The sequence below is a fragment of the Bidens hawaiensis genome, unplaced genomic scaffold (genome assembly GCF_021521415.1).
Source record: "Bidens hawaiensis isolate Kalapana, Puna unplaced genomic scaffold, B.hawaiensis_p1.1 tig00044352_1, whole genome shotgun sequence".
Classification (NCBI taxonomy): Eukaryota; Viridiplantae; Streptophyta; class Magnoliopsida; order Asterales; family Asteraceae; genus Bidens; species Bidens hawaiensis.
The window spans coordinates 118032-127854 of record NW_027505893.1 but is presented as its reverse complement, the minus strand read 5'-3'; the positions used below and the strand labels follow the sequence as shown (position 1 = coordinate 127854).

At 32.2% G+C, this 9823-nt stretch overlaps 1 pseudogene across 1 annotated transcript; it reads left to right on the top strand.

Moving 5' to 3' along the window:
• Positions 1-328: 328 nt before the first annotated feature.
• On the top strand, positions 329-3701 carry LOC143615803 (vacuolar iron transporter-like; annotated as a pseudogene). Its single transcript, XR_013150542.1, has 4 exons — positions 329-557; positions 1869-1954; positions 2054-2168; positions 2786-3701. The product of XR_013150542.1 is annotated as a vacuolar iron transporter-like (transcript).
• The last annotated feature ends 6122 nt before the right edge of the window (positions 3702-9823 follow it).

Here is a 9823-nt window from a genome sequence, read left to right as displayed (position 1 = left end):
GCCTTCAGGCAAATGTTCACGGGTGTTGTACTTGGGTGGGTATTTTCCCTGGATCAAAATATGAGTGTATCCTGAGATGATAAATTTAATCAGTATTCAATTTAAAAAAAAAAATTATCTGTCAACGAGCTAATCAGACTAATCTAATTGGCAAGAACTATAATAATAACATTCCCTAAACTTAAAAGGACTATTAGCGAAACTTTACATTTCCCATGCCACCTTCACCATTTGTACGCACCGCTTGCATCAAAAAGCTTTTCGAAATTTGTATGAACAAACTCTTAACACACACACACACACACTTAATTACTAATCCAATAATAACCAATGGGCACAGTAAATGAATCGGACAAGCACTTACTCAACCGGCACACGGAGAACCACTTCACGGCGGGTGAAATCGTACGTGACGTCATCATCGGCGTTTCGGACGGTTTAACCGTTCCGTTCGCGCTTGCGGCAGGTCTGTCCGGTGCTAACGCTTCGTCCTCTATTATTCTTACTGCCGGTATTGCTGAGGTGGCTGCCGGTGCTATTTCCATGGGACTCGGAGGGTAAATTCGTAAACCTGACTTATTATTATTATTATTATTATGTTAGCGTATAGTTTAATTATGTGTTTAGAATGTGTGTATTGTTGACGTGATTATTATGTGGTTCGGAATATGTAATAGAATAAGTAATTGTTATAATACTTTGTAGGTGATTGTATGAGTGTGTTATCAGGTTGATTTTAGGTTTAATTTGTTGATAATGTTAGCGGAGACTGTGATTACGTGTTTCGAATGTGCATATTGTGATAGAATCAAAGTTTAATTAAGTGTTAGTTATAATACTTTGTAGATGAGTGTATGAGAGGTGTTATTAGGTTGATTTTAGGTTTAATTTGTTGATATTGTTAGCGGAGACTGTGATTAACGTGTTCCGGATGTGAATTTGCGATAGAATCAAAGTTTGATTAAGTGTTAGTTATAATACTTTGTAGATGAGTGTATGAGAGTGTTATTAGGTTGATTTTAGGTTTAATTTGTTGATAATGTTAGCGGAGACTGTGATTACGTGTTTCGGATGTGAATATTGCGATAGAATCGAAGTTATAATACTTTGTAGGTGATTGTATGAGTGTTATTAGGTTTAATTTGGTTGTTTTTGTTTGCGTATACTGTGACTACGTGTTTTGAATATGCATATAGTTGGCGGAATCGTCATATGGTTCTGAATTTGAGATAGAAGGATAGAAGTAAAGGTATGATCATCAGGTAATTATTATAATGCTCCATAGCAAATTGTTATCTGTTTCGAATATGCATCTTGCTGGGGTTATCTGGTTAAGAATTTGTGATCATAGAATTGTAGTTTGATCAAGTAATCATTATAATACTTTGTAACAAATTGTATGATAGTGTTATTAGGTTACAGAATTCAGTTTTTAGGTTTAATTTGTTGATTTTGACAGCGTATACTTAATCACGTTATTTGAATATGCATATTGTTGGCATAGTTATCATGTGCTTCTGAATTTGAGATAAAAGTAAAGTTATGAACAAGTGATTATTATAATGCACCATAGCAAATTGTATCTGTTTCAAATCTGCATGTTGTTGGCGTGATCATCATCTGATTCGGAATTTGTAACGGAATCAAATTTCTGATCTAGTAATCATTGCAATACTCGATAGCAAGTTGTATGCGAGTGCTATATTAGGTTATGGTATTCAGCTTTTGAGATCAAACATACTGTTATCAATGCTGAATGTCTGATATAGATTTATGACAAATTCGATATTGGAGTTGACCGCTCTATTATTGTTCAGTTTGATTTTTATCACTATTGTGTGTATAATGAAGTGGATTTTAATGAGTAGGTATTTGGCTGCAAAGAGTGAAGCTGATCATTATGATAGAGAGCTACGTAGAGAACAAGAAGAAATTGACACCATACCTGATTCAGGTTAATTCTTAGTTCATTAATAAATTAGATACATGTTCAAAAGAATCACATTGATTATTGATAATTTTTGTTTTGATATATATATATATAAAACTGTAGAGGCGGCTGAAGTGGCAGAGATAGTTGCTGAGTATGGCGTGGAGCCACACGAGTATGCGCCTGTGGTGAATGCTCTGAGGAAGAACCCTCAAGCCTGGCTTGATTTCATGATGAAGTAAGTGTTACTACATAAACATTCATCTACTCAATTCTTTATCCGCCACTTATTTCATGATTTTAGACAAATGGAATCTTAATAGTACATGGTTAGGAAACTTTTACTCGTTTTAATATATGTAAGCTAGCCATCGATAAGCTAAACATCGTCTTTTTATATGTCTTTCATAAGAATAATATTTGTCTTAACAATTTAAGAGAGTTTATGCATGTCAGTATGTGATGTGTGGCAAACCAGAAGCAATCTGTCATTCAATTAGAACAACTATACACAATCTTGGATTGACTGTATTGTTCTGAGTTTTAGGTATATAAAATTGATCATAAGTTTCTCATTTAATCTTTTTTATGTTATAAATTTTGGCTGTTTTAGCATGTTAGCCACACTTTATGAAGGTCAAAACAAATTAAGTTTATTCTAGACAAAAAGTTATCATGATACACTTTAGCCATATAAAGTAATAAGGAATATTGCAAAAGCAGATCTGAAGAATGTCACATGTACACTAAAGTCTCCACCCAACCTGACCCGTACAATATTCACTTGCTTTGACTTGAACCCGTTTTGACCCATAACTTAATCTTAGTGAATATTGTGTTTCGTTTGTTATTCAGATTTGAACTTGGACTTGAAAAGCCCGATCCAAAACGAGCACTTCAAAGCGCATTTACGATAGCGATTGCATATGTAGTGGGTGGATCGGTCCCTCTTCTACCTTACGTGTTCATCCAAGTGGCTCAAAAAGCTTTGGTTGCATCTGTTATTGTGACCATATTAGCCTTGTAGATCTTTGGGTTTGCCAAGGGTTACTTCACTGGGAACAAGCCGGTTTGGAGTGCCTTGCAAACGGCCTTGATTGGAGTTGTAGCGTCTGCAGCCGCTTTTGGCATGGCTAAGGCCGTGCAGGGCTAGTACTGGTACACGGTTACTTTGTTATTGGTTTTGGCTTTTATTGTCAAACATGTTGGTTTTTCACTTTAGATGTTAAAAGTTCGGTTCCACGGATTTTTTTATGAAAATTGGTTGTTATCGTATGGTAGACTTTCAATAGTTAATAACACAAGTATGCCGGTTTTTTAATCAGGCTAAAAAAACAGAAATTTGAACTGAATTACGAATTTGGATTCAAGTTCCAAGTATTCGTACCAGGACCAAATTGAGTTCTGAATTAAGTTTTCAAATTGAATTCGAACCTAGAATTTCCAATTGAACCGACCAGATTATTCAAATTCAAAATCGAATTATATAGTTCCTTTTCATAAAATCGAATTATATAGTTCTTTTTTATAAAATCACAAACACATGTGTATTTATTTATTTATTTATTTTTTCATAGTTCTTGTGAGTTCAAATAAACCAATTTGAAAGTTATTCGAATCAACCTTTTGAATTTGAACGGTTATTATTCGAATATAATTTTAAAAAATGTCAAGCCTGAATAACCAGAAAACCGATATCATAAACACCCCTAAGTGCCGGATAATTTGGTGTGGGTGATTGGGGTTTTATTTTAATTGTCTGTGTTTAAGCTCTATCATTGCTAACGGTGACTTCAACCCATTTTCATCCTTTTGTCTATTCAAACTTTTCCCCTCTTTTAGTTTGACCCATTATGACTCACTAAACATTTTACTTAAATCCAAAAACCGCATGAGATTATGACCCATATGGGTTACATTTGCTGGACCTAGTTGTATGTATAAAATGTATTAACTTTGTACTAATACAAAAATAAAGTTTTAAATGTTAGGTGACATTAAAAGTTTAAATTTGAAATCCAATACATAATGTAACATTAAAAATAGTTGCAAAGTGTTCCATCTTGTATGCAGCCTGCAGGGTTTTACACTTTCGGACATTTTCACATAATAATATGTTTTAGTCTTCACTATTTGGTACTTTGAGCAAGCATAACAAGTATGATCCTAGGATTTTAATGTTATTTTATTCTAACCTTTAACACGTGCAAGTCACATGAGGTGAGTTGCCGTCAAAAACAAAAGAACATATCTATACTATATATAATACACCAAACAATGGTAAATTAAGTCACTTGATTTTAAGGGATTTATAATTGCTAATACATAAGGTACATGGGTTATGGGTTAGTAAGGATAAACTTGTCTTTTAAACACAATTCATTCAACTTACAAGTTTGGTCCATCATCTTTAACTATATTATGTTTTTAATTTAAACTTTAAACTAAATTCCCATCCATGATTTTTAAACGACTATAGCCATTTCATACGTTAATATTTTTATAAAAAAAATACATCATAAAAATGAGCATTTTATGCTCTTTAATTTGAATACGATATTGTTATAATTTTTTTTTCAATTTAAATAAATTAATATGTTACGTATGGGTGTTTAGTGTCGGTTTGATGGTTTTAAGTTAAACTTGTGAGACTAACTGTTAATACTGATTTTTTGTCGTCCAAAACCAAATTCAACCATTGAAAGTTGAAACCGAATCGTTACCAACGGCTTGGTTCCAGTTTGGTTTCACAGTTTTAAGTTTAATAATAAATTTAGTTTATAATAATTAAAAAATATAAATGTACCATCAATTATAACTAAACACCAACATAATATGATACTTGAGAGAATCATAAATAAAGAATGATAATTGTAGCCACATAAATGGTAAATACTAATGGAAGATCTAAGACGCAAAATGATAACAACAAATATGAAAAAAAGAATCATATTGCAATTAGGTTAATTTAAAGTTGTATACTCAAGTTATTTGTTATAAAAAGACTTATGTTCAATTACATTTTAACTATATCTAATACATATAACTAAACATATCTAATAATTAATAATAAAAAAATTAAAATGCATTTAACATTTACAATCTGGTCCAGAGTATAAACCTCGAATCAATCGTTCACTACGTTTTGAAATATTTGAAACCGACCAACTAACCGAAAGTAACAAAAAAAAAAAAGAAAAAAAAAGCCAAACCAATGACGGGTTTAAAGGATTTCAAGGTTTTAACCGAACCATAAACACTCATATTTGTTACGTGATTAATAGAGTCAAACACCCGCTGCATCGCGCGGACACCCGTCTAGTGATACTTTATGCTTTGACAAGCAGTGATGATTAAATTGTAACTTTTGAAAAGAAAATATCATAACCGTATATTATGCCTGAATATTATCAATTCATATAATAACTACCAGTGGTCAACCCTCATTGGTCCTGGGTGGCAGCCACATGATAGTTCTCATGTGAGGGGTCTCACTGGAACAACCCCCCCCCCCCTCTTTTCTATATTTTGATCACGCATCACCTGAGGCTACTGACAGTGGTCAGTATGTTTAGTGTTCCCCTTATTTGAGGGTAACCAATCAAATATATTTTTATTTATTTTATTTTTTTATAATTCTTTTCATTATTAAATAATTGAATGATGGAGAATGATAAAGAATGGTGTATTTTCTTGGTTGAATGATAGATAAAGGGGAAGCTGATGTAGTGAATGACGGGAATTGTGTTGAAGGGTGTATACTGTTCAATGAGAAAGTTAAATTCAGGTTATACTGTTCATAACGTATAATTTTTTAATATTTATAGTAAGTGATTGTGATTGGACATAGAAAAATAATAATAATAATAATAATAATAATAGAAGTATAAAAAGTTATTATTTAATTAAACATTAAAAAAAATATAATAATTTTTAATTTAAATAGTTTTGAACAGAGAATAAGCTGGAAATGCTTTTACAACTTCAAGGATAGAATCATATACATTTGACTCATTTCAATATGCTATTCATATAATTAACTATTTAGCTTGCAATGTTAAGTGTAGAATCATATACATTTCAATATACTTTTGTTAGATTTAAAATTTACTTTAGATTTTAGATATGTGATTACTTTATTCGTACAAATATACAATAACATGAAGTCATGAAGAGGAAAAAGTTTATGAAAAAGACTAAACACGTAAAAAGATGCCATACGGTCTTTTGTTTGTTTCATTAAAGCAACAACATTATGTCCCCTGTATTAGATTTTAAAATAAAATTATACGAAAACTAATATATATTCATGTCGGCAACCTCCTATTGGCACATGCTAAAAATACTTTATTTTAAATTAATAAAAATAGTAATATACATTTTATTACTGTTTAATGGTTGCTAGTAGTTGAGCTGAGACACTAAAAAAAATTCGACTTAAAAATGGAAGTTTTTGGGTTCAAGTCCCATATGAGACAAAAATAGAGGGTTCCAGGTTAGGTTAGGGGGTTTTCTCATCTATGTTAGGTTTCCTCCTGAGGGTCATCTTTGGTAGTCGGGAAATGGAGATGAGCGGCGGGCATGTTGGTTTATACATCTATGGTTGTTTTCCTCCTAAGGGTAGTCTCCGGTACTCGGGATGAAGATAAGCGAATGGACCAGTGCACGTCAATAATCCAAATTAATCGCTCAAAAAAAAAATAAATAAAAAGAAATTTGTGTTTTGCATGATAATTATTTGGTAAAAACACTAAAAGGACCTTTGTCACAGTCGTATCAAGAATTAAGATAAAGATTTACCTTTTAAAGGTCAAGGGTCTAAATCTTGTGACATAAAAGAATGTTGAGAAAAAAGTTATGTATATAACAAAATATATTAAATTTATAATAACACTAGCCACATGCGATTTTCCAATGCGATATCATACTTATAGTATATTTGGGATTGAGTTTAAAAACAAATTCTTGACTTATTGTCTTTTTCGTAAAACAATAAGTTACAAAAGTGTGACAATCACAAAAATCTTTCTTATTTTAGCAAAATGCCATTACTCTAACGATATATATCAATTAATTTTTCGCATGACTTGACGACAACCATTCTCAACTTATTTCATTAAAACCGCTTACATATTCCAATTACATCATATTTGACGCAGAACAACAGAAATACAGATAGATCTACATAGATCTTATCATTATCACACACCACACACAACATTTTCTCACCTACCCCTAGTTTCCTTCTGATAACGGCACAAAAATAATCATATCAATAGCCCGTCAGTCATCCAAACAGTTATTTAATAAACAAACGCAAAAAACATAATATTTTACGCAAGTCAAATGGATCACGAGGTGTGGGCCTAATATTGTCTCAGTGGGCCTAACTCTCGGTCCGTTAAATAACCTCTTCTTCTTTCTTCTTCTAACCGATTTCTAGGGTTCCAATAATAATAATAATACTAATAATAATAATAATATTCTCAATTGCGTAACTGAGTTTCGTGTAAATTGAACCGATCGTATAGTTGAAGCTTAATCGATCGATTATTACTGCAACAGGTATAAATATCTGTATATTTTTGTTATAAATTGTTGTTAATTTGATCGATTATTGGATTATATACGTTTAGATTTGTTAGAATGATATGTGTATTGTTTAGATCTTGTATTTGATGTGAATATTTTGATGTTAATTCGGAGTAAGGCGTAGAGGCGTATTCTGTCTATGCATTTAATGCCGAAAAATATCGGATATCGGTTAAGGACCGATATTTGAGTTATCGGCTATCGCGGTGGCAAATCGGTAATTTTAATATCATGTAATACATATATAAATATATATATACACACACTTTTTTTACCATTAATATATTAACCTTTTGCGATTTACGGAACACGAAACAATTGTAGCGAGTAGGAACTGGTTAACTGGTTAAGACTTAGAACTCATTGAGCACTAAGAATTGATAATTAAGACTTAAAACACTTATATATTGAAAATATTGGTGATATATCTATTGGTCAATATTGTTGATATTATCAGTAATGATATTCTGACTGATATTTTATCAAGGGGTTAACTGGTTAAGACTTAGAACACATTGAACACTAAGAATTGATAATTAAGACTTAAAACACTTATATATTGAAAATATTGGTGATATATCTATTGGTCAATATTGTTGATATTATCAGTACTGATATTCTGACTGATATTTTATCAAGGGGCCGATAACCGATATATCAATGATGTTTACTGCATAGTCAAACTGATATAGGAAAATCGATGGTATATCGGTTAAATTTCGGTCACTATTGTCGATGATATCGGTACTGATGTTTTGACCGATATTTTATCAAGGGACCGATAACCAATATATCAACGATGCCGACTGCATAGTCAAAAACTGATATTGGAAAATCGATGATATATCGGTCAAATCTCGGTCAATATTGCTGATAGTATCGGGACCGGTGTTATGACCAATATTTTGCACCGATATTTTTCCAAGGGACTGATAACCGATATGTCGGTGATATATTGACAAAACTGAGTGTAGCTTTCTATGGAATACCGGTACTGTACTGACAGATGGCAATCAGTATAAGTACTCGGTTTTCATGTTTCTGTATTTTTTGGTGTTTTTAATGGTATTGAACTGAATAAATTGGTATGGTATAAGGTTTCACTCGTTGTTGGCCTCATCCCCTAGGGATTAGATTCTATTCGGCAAATTTAGGAGTATCATTTTGTTAGAAATTCAAAAGAATTTTTAGGTCGAGAATTTGTGAGTTTGTGACTACGTTTTTGATGTTTAGTTCAGATTTTCTAGGACGTCGGTTTCTACGTATTGTTAGATATTAAGTGAAATCGGATGTTTGTTACTGGTGGAATAATAGTGTAATTGCATATTTATATGAAAGTTTAGTTTTTTTCATGACAGAGATAGTGAAGTATGATTATAATGTTATATGCATGTAATATTTGTATGCTTTTCTGTGGGAGATAATTGACAACCAACATTGTATAAAATCACAAATGATTAAAATTATTGATCTAAAAAGTGATTGTGGATAAGTGTGGTGGTCCTGGTGGAGACTTGACTGAATTTCTTTGATGTGAGGGTTATGAGTTGTTGATTGTGATATGAAAACAACTTGATAATCTTTCATTATAATGCTTACATACAGGATCTAAAGGCCAGGCATCAAAACTTAAACTGCTATAAAGTATACACTTAACTTTCATGTAGGCTTTTCAACCCTTTGCCAAATGATGAATACCAAACGATAAACTGCTATAAAGTATAAACAATTCGGTGAATCAAAGATGTATTTTTATGCTATGTATTCCAAGGTGCGCGCCATACATATTAGGCGCAGCGCATTAGTAACGCCTTGTAGCCATCAAGGCGCGAAAACCTCGAAAAAGATCTCCAAAAAAGTTAAACTCATCTAGACAAGCCAGAAAACAGTCCAAACTTTTAGTCTAAAACAGCTAAAAATGGTCTGTTTACACAGTGTTTTGCTTGTCTTGGACGTGTGCTTTTAAACGCCAAGGTGAAAGGCTCGCCCTTTGCACCTTGAGCGTGCATTTAGTATATTGTATGGTTCAGGCATTGTCATGTTGTTTGGTTTTAAATCATTGTCATTAGGAATAGACGAATAGTGTCTCATATCTTTTAGGCGGGAGATGACAGATGTTTACCGAAGGTTGGTGCACATGTATATTGTATGTCAACCATCAACTGCATATTTTACTAAAAGGATAAGTATTTGATTTTCTCTAATTAACGTTTATTCTTGAAGAATCCCGAGCTTTCTAAATACTATATTCATCAGTCATCCGTAGTTTAATTTATCACAATGCCAATTACATTGGATCAT